Raw genomic sequence first — 23,938 nt, 5'->3', positions numbered from 1 at the left:
TTTGCCTTGGCTGTTGATTTCTCAACAAGTTTTTGGCAATCCACTTGCATAATTTGTTCATTTTAAGTGTTAGTTCCTATAGCCCTTGATACATTTGAGTGTTGTTTCTGCATTCATTTTTTATATTAGTTGGTGTGTTTTTAAACATAGGAAATCACCATGATAGGTAAATGAAGGTGACAGTTGGCTGTGTACCCATTTTAGTACCATGGTAAGTAATTCCAAACTTTTTTTTAGTTCAAGATTTTGTTTCAGTGTACAAGTATGTCTGTTCTGTGCACATTTTGCAAGAAATGGCAATCCCTGAAGATAGCCCTGTGAGATCCTCCATGTCTCTTACCCACATTATTCAGGTACATAACCTGACAGTTGTCCAATTGTTTGTTTTTTATTAAGTTGTTCATGGACCACAAGTGGATGATGGTAGGCCTTCCTTTCTCCTCGTTAATTATCTTTTTCTCTGTATTTGGTGACATTTGCTTATTTGAGGAATTTCGTTCCGTTTTTTCATTAATTATTATCACATTGCTTCGGCAGTAAATACAGTAAATTGTTGCAACCCATTTGTAGTCTGGAGGTGGTTCGTTTCCCTTTTTTATACAGCTGGAATAAGTTTACATGACAGTTTTTATATAAGTACTTAGTAATTATTGTATAGGGTAAGTATTTCTTGTTTGTTCCTGAATATGTTTGTTTGTTTTTACTTCAATTGGATAAAGAATACTTTGCAATATTTTTGGTAATTTGTCTGACAGTATATATAATTTGTTGTACAGACTGAATATTTCTGCCCTTTCTTGTAGTTCCAGAATTTTACTTTCTTTTTCATGCAGCTGATGTACAGTATTTGTACAAGTTCTTGCTTTTGCAGTACATTAAATCAATTCTCACATTGGGTAAGTATTGCTACCAATTTGTGATTGCGGAATTTTATATGCTTTTTGTCATCTAGTTCAAAGAGATGACATTAAGATATTGTTATTATAATTTTCATTGCAGAAAGTTCTCATATCGTCGGTGCATATCTTTCCTTTCAGAAAAATATTACCCAGGTGGGGCTGAAATGTTCTGACTCCTGCTGGGTTCCTCCATCATAGGATAGCATGGGGTCTTTCACTTATTGATCTCAGGAGGGTGTGTGAGCCTTAGCATCTACAGGCGTGTGCTCTAGGTTCAATACTGTTTTGAGTACGGGCAGACTTGCAATATAGGTCCTCTGTTCCAGAAGATTATGTGTCCCTTTTTATTCGACCCCAGGGCGTGTGTGATCCTATTTCATGAAGTTGAGAGACTTGCTCCTCTTGAAGGGACATGGAACTTGATCAGGATAGGCACTCCTTGACCCCAGGAGTGTGTGAAATCTGCCTGTTATCATGTCAAGATGCATAATGCTCCTGAGTTGCAGAACTCAATCAAGGTGGGCACTCATTGATACCAGGAGGGTATTTTGTGCTCTCAAGAAGACTCCTCAGTTCCAAGAGGGTATGGGATACCTTCGTTAGTGAAGAGTACTCAACTATCCCAGGAGAGTATGGAATCTCTCTCTCTCTCTCTCTCACACACACACACACAACAAAAATAAATCAGTACTAAAATTAGAGCATAAAGGATCCCGGAATTTCGTAACCATGTAGTAAGTGACAGCTAGTGTTCGATCCAAGATACCTCCCAAGGGATGAAAAGAAAATTCGGACTGACAGTGAACACAGTCAGCTCATAGCCCAGGGAAAGCGACCAGAAGATCGCTCCTTTCTGAAAAGGCGAACAGCAGTCTAGCTCTAAAGGTTCTGAGTATGGCTCCACTATCAAATTAGAGTCTCCTGGTCACGTCTTTGGGAAGTCAATGGTTTTCTGGAACTGGGCACCTGATACCAGTCTTTAAGTACTGGTCATAGAGATCCATCTTTGGTCTGAGGACAGGGATCTTGTCGATACTCCCCCTCCTCGTGATGCATAACACAGAAGATGGGCTCGTTATCTCTTCTTTTGACTACTTAGTTATGATGTGTGGGATTCTTGTCGCCATAAATGGTCTGCTATTAAGGCCAGTCATAGGACAGAGTTGGGTTGATACCCTCTAGTTTTGATTGGATATTTCAGAATGCAGACCTGCATCTTCTGCCCAGGGAAGCGAACCAAGAGATGGGGGAGGGGTCTGGGCTTTCTCCTCTAGATGACCTAGAAAGGATGGAAGGTGTTCTTGTCCTCCTGAAAAGTGTGTTAGTCGAAAAAGCGGTCCCATCACTCACGCTAAGGAGTTGGCTAACATGGCAGGGGATGGGGATTATTTCTAGTGGTACATACTTGGGGAAGGGGATCATTCTGGTGATCCCACATTCCTCGAAAGTCAGAGAGGTTTTTCAGCGTTTTATAAGAGGGTAATAAGTGGACAGTCCCCCCAATCTATGTTTTGGTCACTGGTTTAGGATACAAACTTTGATATCCATTGCAGGTGTGGCCCATGAATCTCACATCCATCCCCACGCCTCATGCCAGAACATCACAATTTGGGATTTTCACAGGAACATGGGCTAGGCTTCCGGTTAAAACACAGGAATCATTGGTGATTGGAGCAAAGACGTTGGTTATTGTTTCCTGGCATGCTTTGTGGAGCTTCTATACTTCGGCCGGGATATTTTCTCGGAGACCTCAAATGTATTGCTGGGCCAGATGATGATTCTAATACAGTCTTTGTTATTGGACCTGGATATGCTCCTAATGGATGCCTTTATCCCCTCCGTGGCATCTCAGGATTTAGAGAATCAAACATCACTTACTGTTCACTTGTAGTCGGCCAAAAAGCGCACTCACCCTGATCACCCCACGAGTCTTTCTCTTTAGTGTTTCTTATAGATGTAGCCTCAACAGTCTCCTCAGCAGCCTCAATGCAGTCTCCTTCTCTTCAGTCCTTTGAAGTAGATGCAACTGAAATAAAGGGTGAAAGTTCTCGGACACATTCCCCTATCCTGTTATGCCTTCCTCTTCCCGTCATCCCCGAAGAAACTTTATTAACCCTACTTAACAAGTGATTTGTCAGTCATCATGTATAATGAGGCGTTCATCCTGCCGAAAAGCCGGACTATCGCTTCGGGTTTGAGAACATCCGATGCTATCATGGATCTCCATCTTTTCTTCATCAGCCCAAACTCGTACGGTAAATCGGAGAGGTACACGTCCTTCTGCACAAGGACGCGGGTAGAATGGGTAACAAATAACCATGACTTTTTATTTTTTTGGAGTTTTCTGGTCTAAGTAAAGGTAGACAGGCTCGACCTTGGTCTCATGAAGAAGCATTCCGTATAAACTACTTGGGACTTCGTGCAGTGTTCTAGACCTTATTGGTCTTTCAAACGTACTGGATCACCGCATGTGGGTCTTGTTAGAGAACACATCAGTAGTAAGGTACCTCATGGTTAAGGAGGTATTCACCTACCTCTCGCTTTGTGTGGAAGTTTGGATCCCTTTCGTTATGAAAAGGGTAGCTGCTGAGGAGATCATGCACCAAGTCCACCGTATTCCCGGCAAGAGGAATATCAGCCTGTCCAATAGGTCATTGGGTTCTTTCACTTTTTCGAATGTGCAGAAACCTTTGTGGATTCAACGTTCACCCAGACATATTTGTATACGAGTCCAGAAGTTCGCGATTTTACTCCTTCACGCTTTGCTGACAAATCCTCCATCGAGTCAGTTGTAGGGTCTAAGTGTTCCTCATCGTAGATAAGAAGCGGTCAGCTCCCAAGCTTTACAATGCAAATTGGAGAACTATATTTGGGACAGAGGGAAGCGCATTATCCTATCTTTTTTTCGAGAGATACATTTCAGGGCTTACTATTAAGGGATATAGGATGGACTCATTTTCAACACAAATTATGATTTTCTAGAGGATCCATCGTCGCTTCGAACCCTCTTCTTGGCGATTTTATTGGGTATTTTGAGCTTCAGCGAATGGTTTCCCGTTCATTAATATGGAGGGGGCGGGGAACAAAGCCTATTAAGAAATTTCGAGTAAGGATGACTTTGAATCAATCTCACGAATCAGTTATCTTGATTACTGTATCCTCGAAGATGAGGACGAGCGAGCGTCTTACATTTTCAGTAGCAAACAGTAGTTTTTGTTTTGGCGTAATCAGTTTAAGAAAAGGACAGACATTGATCTGAGTAGTGAAAGGGGTCACCCTACGGACAATGGGAATTAGCATTACAGGGACCCCTGGGTCACTCTACGGACAATGGAAATTTAACATGGCGAAAAATCGTGGGTCACTCTACGGACAAGGGGAATTAACATGGAGAAAATCGTGGGTCACTCTACGGACAAGGGGAATTAACATGGAGAAAATCGTGGGTCACTCTACGGACAAGGGGAATTTAACATGGCAATAAATCGTGGGTCACTCTACGGACAAGGGGAATTTAACATGGGATTTTTTTTTAAAAATTTTTTTAAAAAAGGGGTAGGCAATTCAAAGACTATCTCTTTTCGAGAAATATGGCTGGCCCTGAAAAGGGCCTTTGGGTTTTTTCTTCTTCTTCTTTTAACTTCTTAACTTCTTCCACCATCCTCTTATTTTGTCCATCATTCCTTTCTTCTTTTTCTTTTCTGTTTCCGGCAACCAGTCCGGGTGGCCCATGGCCCGGAACTTCTCTTGGATTTTCATCCAGTTTGTGTTCAGTTTTTCGAATTCATCCCTTTTTTTTCTATTTTCTTCTTCTTGTCTTTCCTTTAACCACTTTTCTTTGATCTTCTTGACCTCTTCGGTCAGCACATTCCTCATTAGTTCTTCAGCTTTCTTAAGTTTTTCTAACCCCCACTTCGCGAAACACCAATCTGTCCATTCTACAATGTCTTCTAGAAAGCACCTTGCACTCGTCACATGATCTATCGCTTCTTTTAACTTACCCACTTTGACATACGGTGGGTTAATTAAACCTCTGATTCTCTTCTCCTCATCCTGTATCATTTCTTTTACAATATTTACGGATAAGTGGAGGCTGGTTACTTGTCTTGAGACGAAGTCTTTTGTCACTCCATACCTCCATTCCTGTTCAACCCTTTCTACTACACTCAATCCATCTACCATCCAATACCAACTTCCCATAAGATTGTTATATAAAGCTGAAGCTGCTGGCATCTTCTTGTTTGCTTATTCCGTAGAATGGGTTCCAATGGCCAACACTGTTAGTTTTATACTCAAAGCGCGAACGTGAAGGAAAACATCCCCTAAAAACATAAAATTGATCTTACCTAGATCATGACCCAACAACGCGCGTACGTGAAGGAAAACATCCCCCTACTTTCTCATTTCATATAATAAAACCCTAACTTTACTCTTCACATACGTTAGAAACCCATAATCTACTATTCACACAAACATACCTGAGCTCTTACAAACACAAACACACAAACGCATACCCTCACACTATCTTAAAAAAGAGTTAGTGTTTATATACACACTACTCTACCTACACACATTGGCAAATTGATCGTTATTTCTTTTCTAGAGTATTGGGTAGCCCTTAAAAGGGCTGTTTTGTTTGGAACTTCATGGGCACCTGGTTAATGGTGGCACCTTCCAGGCCTGGCGCCACATACGCATCTTATCCCCCAGTTACTTTTTACCTTTTGGGGGGAGAGAGCAGAGGCAGGATATGTTGCTTCAGAATCCCAATTTTCGCTCTCCGGGATTTTGAAATTTCTTCTCTCCTTTTCCTCCTCCTCTTCTTTGTTTCTTCTTTCCTCTTTATATCTTCTTTCTTCTTCTTTGTTTCTTCTTTCCTCCTCTCTTATCCTTCCCTCCTCGACAATGGCTTCCGCGGCCAGTTCATTTAATATGCGCCTGGCATATTCCAGATGCACATGAAGCTCCAACAGTTTCTCAAGTCTCGTGTTCATTTTTTGGTGTTGATCAATCAACAAGGGTAGCTGGACTGCCTAACGACTTTCAATTTATACTGAAAGCGCGGACGTGAAGGAAAACATCCCCTAATAACATAAAATTGATCTTACCTAGATCATGACCATAAAACAACAACAACGCGCCGACCTAAAAGAAACACTCGCTCACTTTTTTATGCTACCCATCACTTCAATAGACTATCCACATATGCAAAGCAATCCAATCTAACCCCAAATATACCTCAAACAGCCCAAAAAACTAACATCATTTTAATCTACTATCCACACCAACCTACTTTATCACTTACAAACACAAACACACCAACACATACCCTCAAAATTTTTAAGAAAGAGTTAGTGTTTATTTTCACACTACTCTACCTACTCACATTGGCAAATTAATAGTTATTTCTTTTCTAGAGTATTGGGTAGCCCTTAAAAGGGCTGTTTTTTTTGCTATGGCATTCTTTTTAGTTTCTAAGAATGCGATGTCCTCTGAGGATAGACTTTCTGGCGATAGGTCTGCTTCTTCGGAAAGAGAAGAAGAATTCTTTGGTGTCGATACGACAATCGACAAAGCCTCTGTCAGCTTCAGGTTGCTGCTGCTGCTGTTGCTGCTGTTGCTGCTGTCTCTGAAGTCTGTACTTCTCTGTCCATTCTTCTTTCTCCCTGTTCATTTCTTCTCTGAAGAGCTCTTCTATCAGGTCTTCAGTGATTTTTAACATTCTCACATTCTCTATTTCTTCTGGTTTCGGTATCAGACTGTGTCTGACCCTATGCAGATTCACGTAGGCTTCGTTGAGCTTAGCTAGTTTGGAGCACATCTTCTTAGGAGGATGAGTCGACAATGGATGGCTAGACTGGGAACAACCCGGTTCTTAAAGTGAAAGCGCGGACGTGAAGGAAAACATCCCCCACACGGTTTTCGAGCCGCAACGTTCATGAGAGGGATAGTAAGAAATGAAAGAGCATCAATTCAACATTCTTATAGCTAAACAAACCACAAAGGCATTTTTTTCTAAACACAACATTTTTTATTCAAAAAATCACTTAACACTAAACATCAACATTTTTAACAATAATCCAACATGATAACATCAAACAATTTTTTTCAAATTACAAACACTTTTTTTCTCAATGGACGATCTACTTTAAACAGGGCTGACAACGTTGTGAATGAAATTGTGATTTCCACTGTTGGAAATCATTAGGCCATTGATGGACACTACGTTTCCTAGCTTGAGACAAAAGATAAGCATAATGGTCACAAAACCATCGATCTACTTTCACATCGTTTCTAGCAGAAGAACGAGGATCAAAATGAGTCACTAAATGTTCTAAGGAATAGCCCAGGCTGCGATGATGCAGAAAATACACACAGTACTGTCCACACACCAAGGAATCTGTGCCTTGTAATTTCACGTTATTGAATCGGGTGGTTTGAGCATTTCTTCTCATAAAGTCGATGATATCGTCTTCCAAAGGGGGCAATCCGTACGAATCGAAATATTCCACACATCCTTCTTGAGGAAAGTAGACGGCTACCCAGTGGGTTCCTGGGAGATGACTTTCGTCCGTGTTGATCACGTAAGCTTGATGGTCTTTAGGTTTGCGATGAGGGAGTTCATCTTTAGCACAGACGACAGGATTCCAAGAAGCCGTATACGAACTATGGTTCAAAAGGTAATAAAGTTCCCAGGTATCCATTGATTTGTGTGTTTTTTTCTTCTTCACAGGTAATAATAAGTGGTCAATTCGATTCTGACTTTTTGCTTGAAAATGTCTGACGAATAAACGGTTATTCGTTCTGTTTCCTCACTCTGATTCAGGAGAGCTTCGATACGATGGATCTCTTGAGTGGTTAATGGTGGACAAGAATGTTCACGCAAGTCTTTATACCACTGGTGCAACACGTCTTTGTTCGAGATGAGACTCCAAGCTTCGTCCAGATACTCGTCCAATTTTTCTTCTTGACTTAACATCAGGCATTTATCGTGTTGAATTTGACTGGGATGATCGTTTTGACATCCATAGCAATTTTTCTTGATCAATTCCGTCATTTTGTCGACCAAGTGTTTGGCAAAACAGGAGACTAAATGGGCTTCTTGTTCTGGCCATCTCGACTTCATCATGACAATTTCTTCGTCTTGGGATTCTCCTTCCACGGTCTCCTCACATTTCATGTCCAAAGTTTCTTCACTTTGTAAAGAGGGATAACAGTCTTCCATGGCTTCTAATAATCTAGAATGACTTCTCTCAAACTGTTGATTTCTATCGTATTGTCAAATTCTGCATACAGGATGACGTTCACCGTGTTTTCTGCGCGTAAAGTTTCTGCAAACTGAATTTCCACACGAATCTGGACAGATTTTATAGGGTGGAAATGTCCCTCGTCGCTGCCTTGGTCTGGAGTGAAATCGAAAGCCCACAAAGCATAGCCTCCGTCATAATCGTCGTACTTAATACTGTGACTGGTGTTGGTTCCTAACTGTCCGGTAGCTTCGTACAGGGACAAGTACGATCTTAAATAATTCTTCTGGGCAAAGTTAGGCTCGAAAGGTCGGGTACACAAGGTCTTGCCATCGCGACTGACTTCTATCTTGGACACATTGTAATGTTGAAACTCAAAAGGATTTTCGTGGTAGGCTCCGTTGAAGGCTGAATTCTTGACGATACCAACAATCAAACGTTTGGGTAACTGTCCTTGGAACAGATGATCTTGGATCATGGATCGTTGTCCAGCAGGAATGGTGAAGGTTTTCACTTCCACACGTCGTATCGGATACTTGGCGGTCGTTCTGCTCAACGTTTGACTGATGTCGTTACCTACTTTAGGCAACACTTCCACGCGACGTACGTAGAGCCTGGCTTCTTGGATGATGGTTTTGTAAGTGGAATTTTGTGCAGCCATCAAATGGAAAGCGGCACTGCTGCGATTCAGTCTCAGGCGGACATCCACCCCGTTCAGCAAATACTTTTCTTGTAACCACATGTCCAAATGCAAGCGATCCATCAGTTCTAAACTACGACTTCCAGCAATTTTTGCTCGTCGATCTACAAATCCCTTTGAATGTGAAGCATCCGTAGCAAGTACAATAGCGTTGAACTTATTCGCTGGGTCAGGTTTCCATACCACGCAAGCATCCAGATGACTGTCCTTGGCATTTATTCCGTACGTCAAGAGATTTTCCAGGTAGGCACGGTAAGGGTATGTATCCATGCTGCTGCTGACTAGTTTGTTATTCAAGTACAAGTCCACTTCGCTAAACAAGGAATGCATGAAATTGTTGACGGGAGCTACTACATCATCATTGTCTATGGCACCGTTGTTCGCTTCGGTTACTTTGACTTTCAAGTACAGGTAACTGCTATTCAGATCGATGTAATCTTCGGGTTGTCCTTTGATTTCGAACTCGATGGGAGCTGATTCCGTCAATGAGGAGACGGGATGAAATTCCACCCACTGGGATTCTTGCATGGTCATCATGGTGGGGGGCATGGCAAACAGATCCAGTTCCGTCTTGGAACAAGCGCAAGACTCTCGGTGCATCATTTTTCTCTGTGTCTCAATAATCGAAAACGTCTAAGTCTCGAACGGTTTTTCTTTTCTTGGCCTTTCTAGCTTGAAGTCTGGTGAAAGGGTGTTTTCTTCGTCTTCGTCTCTTTCTACCTTGTCCTTGCTGAATGCCTGATTCGGTAGCGTGCAGGGCATTTATAGGTGTGTCTCGTCGGCCCAAAATGTCTTTGCCCGTTTGCAGCAAGACATTTTTGCCAGCCCTCATGAAGGCTTCTTTAGGGTTTTGTTTGTCGATGATGACATTTTGGAGAAATTCTTTGCCTTGCGTCAGTGCCGCATCTTTCAAGGCGTGCAATCCGCGTGTCACCATCGGTTTCAACACCGGGGCCACCGAACGAAAGGCCGATTTTAACATGTCTCCTAAACCGTGTCCTCGCTGTCGTGCCACCCCTCGGTACACTGGATACATGACTTACTTACGAATCGTGAGAGAACCGTTTTCGAAAATGGAGTTTCACCGTGACTTTTCCTTTGGTGAATGGAATATCTTGTCCCAAATCTCCTTTTATAGTAATGTTGACCGTGTCCAAATACGACTTGCTGACCGGCAAATAGTGAGGATGGACAAATTCGCGGTGGACGTGGTAAGTGTTTCCACCTTCCTCGTCAGCGTTTGTGGCAGAATCCACTTTGAAAGGAATGACACGCAGTAACGGCACAGAGGTGTGTCCCACCACGTTATACTCCACCACATCGGAGTACACGAACATCAAATTCAGTCCTTGGTTCAGTTCTACCGGGGTACGAAAATACTTGACAAAAGACTCGTTGTCGTAAATGATGGTTCTTTGGGGTAGTGTTTGTTCTACTTTCTTCCTCATCTTTATGTCACCACCCAACATGTCAAACAATTCATCATTAAAATAGAAACCCATGATTTTTTCCCCCTCAGGAAATTTCATCAGGAAGCGACGAGCTGTTTTGTGGTATTCCAGGGTGACAGTTTTGTTCTTGACATTCTTAAAAGCTTCCCCAAACACGCCATTAAACTTGGTGGCTATGGTGCTGACCAAATGTTGACCACTAAAATAATAGCCTGGGGGAATGAACAACTGATAGTCAGTCCACTTTGGATTTTCTTTGTTACGGTTTTTCTTGTCATATTTGCTATGGGTATCCATCCACTGTTGTATTTGTTCGTCATAAACTTCCACATCAAATTTATTTTGATTGGGAAGGACATTGAGGACTTGGGTCGGGTGAATCATTTCTACTAAAGCCACTTCCCAATGGGCTTCGTGATCTAAGGGGATGGCTTGAGGTAATTTGGCCGTGTAACAGCACAACTTGTTGTTGGGAAACACCTCCATGGAACTGTCACTGGGTAAGGTTAAGTAAAATTGGTTTTCGTGACTCATAATTCCAGAGTTCTGTGGCTGTCCGAGGGGTTAGTGGATGTCAGAGGCGTGTCTCCGCCCAAAATGGGGTTCTGGTTGTGGTTGTTGGAGTGGTGACTGGCACTGGCACTGGACACAACGTTCCCGTTCGAGGAGAATTTCAGGGAGGGATTGGGAAGCAGGTAACCGATGCAACTGCTCAATAAAATGGTCCACAATTGTTTGTCTCCTTGTTGCAAACTCAAATTGGCGATGGCTGCCCCGATGACACAATACACCACGAAGATTTGACAGAAAAAGACGATTTGCGTTTTAGGCACACGTTCTCCACACCACACCCACAAGGGTTGTTTTTGTAAATCTTGCACAGAAGAACTAGGGGAAGAAGGAGTGGTCGACGTAGCTGCGTCTGCTGCTGTGTGAAAGGGCATGATGGTCACTTCTTCTTTTTATAGTCGATGACTTGCGAAGCGTCGATCCAAGAATCGAAACTGGGTGGATATCCTTTCCAACGTACTTTGACTTCTTTGACACGTCGTTTGCCCACTTTACGGGTTCTGCGTTCGAGAATGCTTTCGATGTCGTACACGTCGTCTTCTTTTTTGGTGACACGTTGTAACTCGGGCAAATAAAACGTTCCTTTGAGTACTTCTCCGTTCATGTCTTCCAATTTATAGACGGCAGGATGACGGCCATGTACTCGTCCAGTGACGCGAAACAATTCGGTCGTCCAGTTAGGTAAGTAACCTTTGTCGAAAGTGCGTTTGGTTTTGCCAATGCGCACCCAATCTCCTACGGTCAACTCTCCACTTTTCTTGGGGACAGCCCTCGTCGGGGACGTACCGAACAGGCGCTCAAACACCAGCACTTCGTTGTCGGGAGTCACGTCTTGCGGGGCACGTCCGATGCTTCGATGGTAAGATTGGTTGTACGCTTGCACCAGGTGTGGTAAGATGTCGATGTACTTCAGAGTGTGGTGATGCGTAAAATATTTCCACATGCGTTCTTTCAAAGTGCGTTGAAAACGTTCCACGATGCTGGCTTTGGTTTCGGGATTCTCGGTGGTAAAAAAATGAATGTCACGTTTCTTTAATTCTTTTTGGAAAGCTTGGTTCAGAAATTCGGTGCCTTTGTCCGTTTGCCATCGAAGAGGGCGACGACCGCTTTGTTTCAACACCCGTTGCAGGGCTCGCACTAACTCGCTGCTGGATTTGGAAGTCAAGGGCACGACCCAGGCAAATTTGGAAAAGACGTCGATGACACAAAACAAATATTTGTAACCACGATTGTAGCTGGCCAAATGAGAGACATCGGCTAAATCGGCTTGCCATTGATGATCGATGCCTTCCACTCGGGTGCGACTTCTGGCAAACTTGCGTCGAATGGGTTTGTGCAAAGTGTAGGTAGCTTGTTCTTGTAACCATCGTTGCACTTGAGGTAAACGGAGACTTTTCAGTCGCGTTTTGGCAGCACGATACAATTTTTGAACTCCTGCGTAACCTGCAGGATGCGAGGGATCGTAGTAAATGCTGGCTAAGACTTTTTCCATTTTTTTATTTTGTATTGGTGTGTTAATAAGTCACCCACTCTTCGGTGATGCTACTTTGGGTGGGTCGAAAGGGTGGTTTGGAAACGGATTTACGTGTCCGATGGGCTACGGGAGTAGAAGTCGAAGGTAGTGGTGGAGGTGGCAATGGAATGGCTTTGGTTTTCTTTTCTTTTTTCACTTCTGGTTTCCCTTCTTTCTTTTTCACTTCTGTCGAAGAAGGCGTGGACATCATCTTTTTAACCCAAGCTTTCATTTCTTCTCGTTGGGGTGTGGGGGACGGGGTCAACAAGGATGCTGCAATCTTACTCGAAATGGGAGCTGCTGACGGTGTTTGAAACACTTCGCGCGTCTCTTCTTCCTCAGGTCTTTGTGGGGTAGCATCTCTGGTGACGGTTGGGGATGACAGTAGTGGTGGTGGTGGTGGTGGTAATGATGGTGCTGGACTTTTCATCAAGGTCTTAAAATCTTTTAGAGTGGGTAAAGCTGTTTCGTCTAAAGCTTTCTGGTGAAAGAGTTGCAGTCTTTGCAAGAGTTGACCATACTTTTGCGATTTTTCTGTTTCGGACAAATCTTGACGATCCATCAAGGACTGCAATTCGTGTTGTAACTGGGACATCTCGCTCAAATTGGGATTGGGAGGTAAATGCGGGGTGCGTTGTTCTTGCCACCGATGGTATTCCATCCATCGTTTGTAAGGCACTAAAGCTAGTTTTCGTCCTTCCATGGGGTTGTCAGGGGTGAATTCTGAGATCTTGGGACTTCCGAAGGCCTTTTTATCTTGCTCCCATCAGTCCTCCCAACATGGTTCCCAAGACTCCTTTTAGTATGGGGCCTAACAAGAGAGGTAAAATGCCTCCACGTTGGACCAACATCTTCTTTTTTTGACGAATGGGAATTTTCTTTTGAACCATTTTCCGAAGAACGTGACGATGTTTGCCTAAGCATTGTTTCTGGTGTTTGGACAAAGGGATCGTGCCTTTCAAAACGTTCAAACAACATTCGCACACGGTATCGATGACCTCTTTGGAGGCCGTTTGAATGAGTTTTTTTCGTAGGGGTGGAGAAGCTTTGGACAGGACAGATAACATGTCCCCATGTTTGGCTAAACGTGGTGGCAGTCCTTTCCTTTTTTTTCCTTGGGGTTTTCTGGAGGGTGACATTTTTTGCTTGTGGGTTCCGGGACATTCACCGAACAGACACTAACGTCGATGACTTAACGCACACCCTTTTATCTTTTTTTTGGGACTATCGCTTTGTCATAAAGGTAACAATGTTTTTCCGAAAATCGCCAAGGAATCCTCCCCTTTGTTGGCGCCTCTTTTTCTTGGAACGACTGTGTCTTTTTTTAGGGTAACGTCGATGCTTGGCTAAGCGCTTTGTCGGATGACGCGTCTGCCTTTGTCTCTTTCTTTTGTGGCTTTTTGGAGGTGACATCTTTTACAAGTTCACTGATACCCCGACTTGGTCACAGGTCTTTTTATACTGGAACGCGTCGCCACTGATTGTCTTTACGTTTTATCAGTTTGAGGACAGGCATGACACGTCGTGCAGGGGTACGTAACGGACTAAATCGAGCCAGTTCTTGTTTGGACAAATCCAGTAAACTTTGTAACATGCCCGATCTTTCTTGGACTTTGATTTTGGGAGAAGGTACTTTGTGAGCAGCAGCCACTGCCGCTAAATTGGAAGGTCCTGCCACTGGGGAAGTTCTTTTGGGGGTCATCAACGGAGAAGTTCTTGGTGTAATCAACGTCTCCAAGTACTCTTCAGTTCCTGGTGACATCAACGGAGAAGTGGACAAACGTGAGGCTGCCGGAGACGCTGTGGCAGGTCGTGGCTTGCGAGTGTAAGGTTGCGTCCTGGCCGAAGTGCCTCTCTTGCGACTAGTTTTCTTCTTCTTCTGTGGACTTTTCTTTTTCTGGGGACTTTTTCTCTGTTTCTTTTTCTGGGGGCTTCTTTTCTTTTTCCGGGGTGATGGTGGTGTCTGGTAAGAGGAGGGTCCTGCCACTGGAGAAGTTCTTCTTGGGGACTTGGTCTTTTTCTTTTTCTTCTTGGGGCTTCGTTGAACTTTTGTCTTAGGGATAACTTTGGGGGCATTAGGATCCCATCTTAAGAGTGAGCGAATGATGACCCCTCCTAGAGTACCGCTCCCTCCAGGTTTCAAAATGATTTGTTTTTTGGTTTGAGTGTCGATGCGGGGATCGGCCAGTTGGACCAAAGCGACTTTGTTTCTATCGAAAAAGCGTTGGGTTTGATGAGGAATCTGAATGATTCCTTGGAGTAATTGACGTGCCGTCACCGTGAACCATCGTAAGACTTCTTTGAGACTAGCTTCTAAGACACGAGCTCGTGTTTGTGGATCTTTTTCTCGGCTGATGCCATACAAGGCACGAATCAATTTGACGGGAAGATGCGACTGAAGGGACGTCATGTTCACACTGTGTGAGACAGACGAAAAAGGGTCTGAGGTTTTTATAGATTTTTTTCATGGGAGGAGTGAAATGAAGTCGAGGACGGAGACGTGTACAGGACAGGCCCTCCGTCTTGGCACCAGTGGTGAAACAAGTGGGTACGAAATCGCAAATCCTCGGGGGTCGTAGGTTTCAAATCGACGAGTAAATAGGCGTGTGGAGTTTGAGTGGCATCGTCGTACGCCTGAGTCAGCCAAGGCGTTCCTAACTGTTTGGCTAAGACTTGCACTTGCGATTTATCTCGAGGGCTTTTAAACAAGACCACGTAATGCGCATTGAGACTGATGGTGCGATGGGCTTTACTTTGTTGAAACAAATTTTGGGTGATGTAAACGACACTGGCATTACGGTGATGCCCTTTGCGCGTGAACCACAATTTAATTTCTTCTTCGTCTTCTCCTAACATGTCGTCGAAAATGACCAAATGGGTTAGACGGGAGTCAGAGACGATGCCATCGTCTTCTTTAGGAATGCCTTCCACAAACACGATGGAATCGCCTTGACTTTCTCGCAAGAGGTTGTACGCCGATTGCCACTCTTTGTAACACCACACGATCCGTTGAGGGGGCCGATCGATCAAATGATGTTTATGTTCGATCAAACGTTTGACGAATTCGGTTTTGCCAGAACCGCTAGGTCCAGCAATGAGCATGTTAAAGGGATGGCGAAGATACAAAGCCTCCCAACTGGCACGATCTAAGTGTTCGTCGATGACTTTGACAGTAGAGGAAGAGGGAGCAGAGACAGCAGAGGTAGCCATGGTGTGAGAAATGTCACTTGTGACACGAAAAACAAACAAGACAAGAGTTTATATACTTTTTCAGAACACGTTTATTGAATGTTTCAAATATGAACACGAAAGACAAAAATACATACAACCCAAATAGTGATGTACAGGAATATAAAACACAGCAAAGCGATCAAAGTGGAATATAAACAAGTGTCTGTACAACATGTTTTGGGTAACCAAGATGTCCTAGGGACAGTGTGTAATGTTCTTACAGTCTCTACATGAGGTATTGTCACACAAGTGTCCTCCCGGAATGACCTTTCAGGCATGTCCATGACAGTCCTGTCCTGAAGCGAGTGGTTGTTCTCGGTGACGGGTTCTTCTGGCACCGTCACTAACACGGGTTGAAAAGTAACTTTTTTCCTTGAACAACTCTTGTGCATACTGGGCCACTTCTTGGGTCCAAGCCTCAAAACCCCCCTTTTTCCAATCACGAACATCTGTCCAATGAGGGTGTAAGTCACAAGCTACACACACATCGTCATACACGTCTTGGGTCGCTAAAAGTTGACGAATCTTTTTTTCCTGTTGAGGTCGAGAAGTATCCAGATGAAAACGCAAGGCTTTGAGCAAAAGGAGTTTTTCGTGACCATTTAAGGCCATGGAGGTGGTAAGTACTGATCGTAAAGAGTCCACAAGGAATCGGCTGGTAAACGAAATCCCAGAAAACAAGTCACTAAGACACACACCACTTGTCGTCCCAAATTGAATGGATATAGTTCTTGTAATAATTGATGGTAATGATCCACGGTTTGAATATGGTCATTGAGTTCCTTCCACGGAATCTGTTGAATGATATGTGACATAATCCGTGGCATGACAACTTGATTTTATAGTGTCTTTGTTTCGGAAGCAATAAAGGTAATTTCTAACCAAACACGTTCGTTCTCCAGTAGGGAATTTAAATGTTACATACTGTAACTGAAACGTCAGAGTTTGTCTAGATGTTTCGTCTTTTTCTAAGCAGATTCCATGTAACAAATGTTGGTAATCCTTTAACTCGTCTTCCTCAATACGTTGCAGTAAGTGAATCTCCAAGTAACCAAAATTACGAACGTCTAGCCCATCATCATTCATATACTGAAAGTATTCAACAAGGTCTGACCAGTGAAAAAATTTCTGACGAATCAGTCCTCTTATACCCTTCAGGTACCAGTGGTTAAAGATCTGGTGACGTAACGGATGCAATTGTTCTTTACGTTTCACTTGTATTTTCACCAGCTCTCGGTAAATCCTTTCTCTCAACTCCACAGGCAAAGCACGAATGTTCTCTTGTAAAGTATCCATGAATAGGTCATTGAGTTCCTTCCACGGAATCTGTTGGATGACATGTGATATAAACCGTGGCATGGCAGCCTCTTTTTATATTCTCTTTTTTTCGGATGCAATAGACGTACTTTCTAGCCAGAGATCTTCGTTCTCCAGTAGGGAATCTAAATCTTGCATACTGTAACCGAAACGTCAGAGTTCGTTTAGGTGTTTCCTCTTCCTCTAAGTAGATTCCACGTAAAATATGTTGGTAATCCTTTAACTTGTCTTCCTCAATGCATTGCACTAGGTGAATCTCGAAGTAACCATAATCATGAACATGTCGATCATTAGCGACCTCAAAGTTTTGAACAATGTCTGACCATTGAAAGAATTTCTGACGAATCAGTTCTCTTATACCCTTCAGGTACCAGTGGTTAAAGATCTGGTGACGTATCGGATGCAATTGTTCTTTACGTTTCACTTGTATTTTGACCAGCTCTCGGTAAATCCTTTCTCTCAACTCCACAGGCAAAGCACGAATGTTCTCTTGTAAAGTATCCATGAATAGGTCATACTAAATCCTCTTTGGTCTGACACAAGAAATGTACTCTTTGCACAAACATGGTTTCACTTCAGTGTCGAATTTAAATCGTTGAGTCACTAATCTACACATTACAATTCGTTCAGAAGTTTCCTCTTTCACCAAGTTGACATTGTGTTTAAGATGTTGGTAATTTGTTAACTCTTCCTCTGGAATTCGATGCAGTAAGTTTACAATGTAGTAGATAGAATCGTCAATACCAAACCATTCCTTTTTATAACCAGGAGGTCGTTGATCAATGTCTGTCCAATGGAACACTTTCAATTGAATCAGTCCTTGTATAGCCTTCAGGTACCAGTGGTTCAAACACCGGTGACGTAACGGATGCAATTGTTCTTTACGTTTCACTTGTATTTTGACCAGCTCTCGATAAATGCGTTCTCTCAACTCCACAGGCAAAGCACGAATGTTCTCTTGTAAAGTATCCATGAACAGATGATTATGGTAAAAAGTTTCTTCAATGTCTCGGTCCCACTAAGGGTAAGTAATGACAATTCGGTGACCATCGAGCATGTTCTACGTAGGCCGAATCTTGCGGTTCCCAGTGGTGAAGTGACACACCGCAACTGAAGCACTTGACTTTATCTCCTTCGCCCAAGTAGAAAAATCCGGCTCTGGCTAATTCTTCGGGGGTCGGTCCTCCCAGATACTTTGGCCATTTTCCTTTGAACGATTGAAGACGATTTTCAAAGTCGCAGTATTCCGACAAACGCACAGGAAACGAATATTCGTCTTTCACAGGTTCGTTTCGATAAGGGTTGGGTGACATGAACAGGAGTTTGCTCAGGGCTGGATGACATCCGTAGGGGGGTAGACGTGAAGGTGAACATTCCCCTTTAAACCCGGTAAAATGTCTAAGAGGACGAGCGGCATCGCTTTCGCATCCCTCAGGTTTGACACGCACAGCATCACTTTCCATGACAGGGGCAGTGAAAACAAAGTTCCCATGATGCTTTACGGCATCACTCAGGTCACAACGTGCAGCATCGGTCCCATCGCAAGGCTCACAATCGCACTCGTCTGCAAACTCCGTTACGCAATTACAATGGTAACCACATGGACAATCGCAGTTTCCTTCCGGACATTTTCCGTCGCAATGCATGGGTCTTATCCATCCAGTATTAGTCACACTAGAGGAAGATACAACTTTTTTACAATCCCCAAACTGGAACGATGTCTTTTTCAAAGTATTCATCTTGTTCGCTCGGTCTTGGTAGTCACAATGAACTATCGATCTTGCCTAGGGTTCCTTTTTTATATACAGACCAATACCGACGTGACCGTACGGTAAGGTGAAATGATTGGGAAGTCGAACTCGCTTCTGGTACACGATTTGATAGACTTTTTCCAAGGGCCGACTGACGATGTGATGAGTGGGTAAACGTACAATCTTGTTCGGTTGGTGAGTGGTCACTTTAAAGTTTCCATCCTCTCCCGATTGCAAGGCTTCTTTCATTACCCCAAAGTTGACCACTCGACTGGTACGATAATTCAAAGTCAGTCCTTTCACTTTGCACGTCGTGTGCACTTCTCCTTGTTTGTCCCGGTATTGGTAGCCGTAATTTTTGGGACCGCCACTGACAAAACTTAGAATCTTGTCGTCGGGATGCTCGTCTGTCCAGGCTCCTAAACGGTCTCCTTCGATGCTAGGGTGATGTTGAATCGGGTGATGGATGTAGATGCAACTGTCCGTGTCAAAGTACAGGACGCGTTCTTCTAATAGTTCTAAAGCTTCGTACAATTTTAAGCGAGCATGGGCTGTCACGTAAGCCGCAATGATGACATTTCCAAAAGGGTCGTCTTGTACAAAGTCCAGATCTTCTTCGTAATTGACCAAGATCAAATTCTCTCGAACGACGTCCACGTGTTTCATGTATTTGGTTTTGTCGTGAATCATCTGGAAGTAGCGGGAAGGTTCTGTCAAATATTCCGTCTTGGGTAAACACGGTCGTTGTGCCATTTTACCCCACAAGCAATTTAACATCACTTTGGCAAACGATCGCCTGCCTTCGTTTTTCTCGATGTGGTCTAAAGTGATACCTTCTTGTTCGTAATATTTCTCTTTGAATTGTATTTGGTCTTCGGGAGTGTGACACCAGGAAGGATAGCCGCTAGCTTCTTGCTTCAGTTTCAAAAAGGCATCCACGTAGTCTGCGAAAATGCCTTTCTGCGTGGGGTCACCCTTGCGATACTGTTGTGTCTTGGGAAAGTGGCAAATTTCGTACACTTCTAACAGTTGGTATCCCATGTCCAGAGCTTTGAACAATTCCACGCTGACCCAGGTTCCCGTCAAGGCCCGTTCTTCCTGGCTGTGCTGACAAGGCTGGTCTTGGTTGCACGTTTCGGCACAAGTACGGCACAAGGGAAACATCAGTTTGCCTTGACAATGGTGAGGTAAGACGGGATGGTATAGGTTCGTGGGAGGCAAAACTTTGCACTTGATCAAGCCTTCGTATTGTCGAATGTTGACCAGGTCGATGTGTTCCGTCAACAATTGCGGGTGCCCTACAGGAAAGCGAGAATATTTGCACACGTAGGGATACAGCGAACACACGTCCAAGTATTTGATTTCTTCTCCTTTCTCTTCGTCGGCTTGGTACAGCAAACAGGTGGCATTGGTCCTTCCTCCGTACAAACTATCCCTCGGGTTCAGCGGGTCCATCAGCTTGTAACTTTCCACGAGACGTTTAAACTCGGGATCGGTTTTCATACGGTGATCGTACTCGTGTTCCCACATTTCCACCACTTGGTATCCTTCCTGTTCTAACTTTAGGCGTCGCTGACAAGTGTCCTGGTACAAGTCTTCCATGGTTCGTTGCAAAAACTGATTTTTAGTACCACGGTCAGGGTAACAGACGGGACATCCGTGAAATAAGCAACCGTTAAACTCGTACACGATCTTGGGCTTTTCTAAGTCCCAGCCATCGACCGAATACGTTCCGATGGTCTTTTCGCCCCCTCCGTTGCGGGCATGCTGAATCCACTTGTCTTCCTTGTCGCACAAGTAATGTAACCAACGTAGGGCTTTGACCGAGTATTGACGTTTGACAAAGTGGGTCGTTTGAGGACTGATGACAGCCACGGTGTTTTCAGGCATGAATCGTTGTCGATACACTAAGGAACACGCTTTGGCAATGGTGCAAGCTTCTTTCAAAGGATCGACCCCTCCGTGTTCCATGAACAGTTCTCGAAATTTTCCACAGCAACGCCGTAAAATGTCCACGTCGGAACGACAATACTTTAGCATTTCTTCCTGAAAGTCGAAAGGGTCCGAGGCGTGAGCCTGGTACCAAGCGTAGAAAGCTTCTCGTTGTTCGGTACGCATGTTGTCGGGGTCGTAATAGTGAGCCTCAGGTAAATGGGGTAGAACGGCATGTTGATTGGCTTCCGTATTGAAAAAGTGTGGAAAGTACCCTTTAGCCATTTCTGTCATTCCAAACGTTTTAGGCATTCGACTCAAAGGCATGGCCAAATAGCTCATCGAATCTTTAAACTGTACTTGTCCCACTTGCATGAAAATGATTTTGGCCCCGTTCAAAGTCACTTTAGGACGCTCGGTGCCTTGTTCCGTATAGTACCTCAAAAGAAACTGTCCATCGTATCCGGAAAAATTGTGAGCCATCACCGTGGCATGACGATGACAATCTCCGTAACGTTCGATGTCCTCTTGGCTCCACGTCTTGTCGACGGGGTCTAAGACCCATTGGGCAAAATCGGCTAACGTATTTGGTCCCCGAAAGATTTTTTCACGCCCTCCAGGAATCTTGCTGCAGTGAGGGCAATGACTGAAGATAGGTTCTTGAATGCACTTCTCGCACGCTCGATGAGCCACGCAGAAATTAGGGATGTGAATGCCAGTCTCTTGCATGCATTCGAAATCGAAAAAGATGAAATTGCCTTTCTTCTTGTGACCGTCCTCTTTCTCTGGTGGGGGTTGGTATTTTTGCACGTAACATTGGTGTTCCAAGTCCACGATGTGGTGACAAATGTGACATTTTTTCTTTCCTGAACATACGTGTGCCTTGGTATTATTGGTACGTATGACTTGTTCACACGTAGAGCACAATCTCAGCAGTTGACAAGCACATTTCTTCTGTGAACCTTGCGTCTTCAAATGTTGTTGGTAACATTTAGGGCTGACAAACGTGCGCAGACAAGTGGAACAAGGCACTGGTTCTTCGCTCAGACAGGGTGGAGAGGCCAAACATCCTGAGCATTTCCATCCACAATGTTTGTGTTGCTCTCGATTATTATAACCATAGTCACATTTCTCACAATAATAAACATATCTCAGGAATCCAGTGATACTGGTAATGGTATCGAAATGGTCATCGTGATGATAAAGGTGAATGTATTTTCCGTCCTTAAAGTCTTGGCCTCGAAACAACAGAGGTCCGCGCACTTCTTGAGGGTGCACTTTCAAGGTGTATCGTGGAGCTAGGGCATCTTGCAATTTTTGCATCTCTGGAATGCCACAGGGTGTGTCTTTGGGCAATCCGGCTTGTTGTAACAGGAGTTCTGCTTCATTTCGTTGTTTGGCTCGGTCGGAACGTTGAATAGTGTCCCAGGTTCTTTTCCATTCTACCGTGTCGTTCTTGTTGGCATAGGTTCGTCCCACCACGATGGCACGGGCTAAACACATCTGGTCATGAGGGTTGTTAATTCGGACGAGACTCGTTTTGGTGTTGCGAAGGTCGTCCACCAATAACATCTTTTTGCGTCCTGTCCCTTGAGGAGGAGAGACGTGGGTCATGTCCAGTGTGGCTTTACCATCGGTGATGTCAAACTGATCATTAGATTGTTGTACGTGTTGAATCTTGTCCATGACTTTGGAAGCAGTCAATTCTGCAGGGGTGCTAAACTCGATCCAAACAGGGGATTTCAAACCGTCGTGTTGTATGGAAAGTCTCAAGCGATCGTCTTCTTTGGGTTGACATTGCTGCTTGAGTGAAGTGAGCAAAGAATCCCACACCTCGGTGATGAACACTTCTGCTTTCTCTAACGGCACTTCAGCCTTGAAATCTTTAAACTTCACCGTGTATTTGTAAGCCGTGGTTCTAAATTTTCTAGAGGAGCGCTTTTCCGTCTCTCGAATGGAATAGTACTTTTCAGGGTTGACAAAGGGTGGTGAACTTGGTTTAGAGGTTTCAAATTCTGGTTCACTCATGTCCTCTTCAAAATCACTGGCATGAATTTGTGCCAAGATTTCAGCCCTGGTACGAGGCGATAGATCACGTTTCTGCCTCTTACTTTCTTCTTCTTTCTTCTCGAATGAATGGGATCGTTTCATCTTGAAAGCAAAAAGTCAAATGACTCAAGTTCAAACACCATAAACTACTTTATAGTCATAGCAGACCAGCGTATATAAAAGGGTGTGTGTCTTGTCCTTTCACTATTCATTTCACTCTCAAGCCGAGCACAACGATGGAAGAGACTGACCAGATGGAACGTTTCGTCAGAGCTTTGCGAGGGGTCATTAGAAAATTCTCTTCAGACCAGCCTACGGACTACTCTCCTTCCTTTAGAGATAAAAGTCAAGATACTTGCTATATCTGTCAGAACAAAGGGCATTGGTCTTCAGAGTGTCCAGACCGTCAAAAAAGAAAAAAAACAGGGGATAAAAAAGACAAAAGTCAAGATACCTGTTATTATTGTAAAGAAAAAGGACATTGGTCTCCAGATTGCCCAAAAAAGAAACAAGAGGAGTCAGAAGAAAAGAGGAATTCTTCAGAAGAAGAGAGGGATTGTTCAGAGGAAGAGAGGGATTCTTCTGACGAAGAAAGAAGACAGGTGAAGAAAAAGAAACAGGAGAAAAAAAGAAGAAGGGAAGAAAGTGAGGAGGAAGAAGAGGAAAAGAGTGTGACGGTGAAGAAATTCAAAAAACAGAGAGACTAAACAAGGAGAAAAGAAGAAATCAATGAACTTTTCATTAAAGTGTTGTGTTGTGAATTGTGAATTGGATTGTAAAAAATGGAGAAAAGAATAAATGAATGATATAAGGTAAGTGTCTTTGAGTTGTCATTTTAAAATAAGAAGCTACACTCACGCACTCATAGACAGACACGTACAATAAGGGTAAAATGGGTGGGGTTTATTTTTTTTTTTTTTTGAGTTATTGGCAAATTGAAATTGTATTTCTTTTCGAGAAATGTGGGTGGCCCTGAAAAGGGCCTTTTTCTTCATGGTGAAAGGGTGAGTTTAAGCAATCAACTTTAACTGCCTTATGCCTTTGCCACGGCCAAGGCCTACTTCTGGACTGCGTAATGTTGATGATGATGATAATGATTGGGTTGAAATCACTAAGGGTGGTACGGTAGGCTTAGTCACAGGGTTGACGTGTTTAGCTCGGGAAGGTCGTATTCTCTTCGGTCGTGATAAAGAAGTCTGATACATTTGTTTCAGACTTCTTAACTCCGCTAAAATGTCCAACAGTACCGTGACCGTTTGATTTTCACCCTCTTGTTTC

The 23,938-nt window shown here is 43.6% G+C and overlaps 1 protein-coding gene across 1 annotated transcript in view; it reads left to right on the top strand.

The window, feature by feature from the left end:
- LOC149781109 (uncharacterized) overlaps window positions 1–23,938 on the top strand; it is a 123,942-nt gene that overhangs the window by 55,752 nt on the left and 44,252 nt on the right. The gene's annotated exons all lie outside the window — the stretch shown is intronic.

This window comes from Sinohyriopsis cumingii, chromosome 15, assembly GCF_028554795.1.
Source record: "Sinohyriopsis cumingii isolate HCF-2022 chromosome 15, ASM2855479v2, whole genome shotgun sequence".
Lineage (NCBI taxonomy): Eukaryota > Metazoa > Mollusca > Bivalvia > Unionida > Unionidae > Sinohyriopsis > Sinohyriopsis cumingii.
Note: the sequence above shows the minus strand (reverse complement) of the source record. Positions and strands in the feature narration are given on the sequence as shown.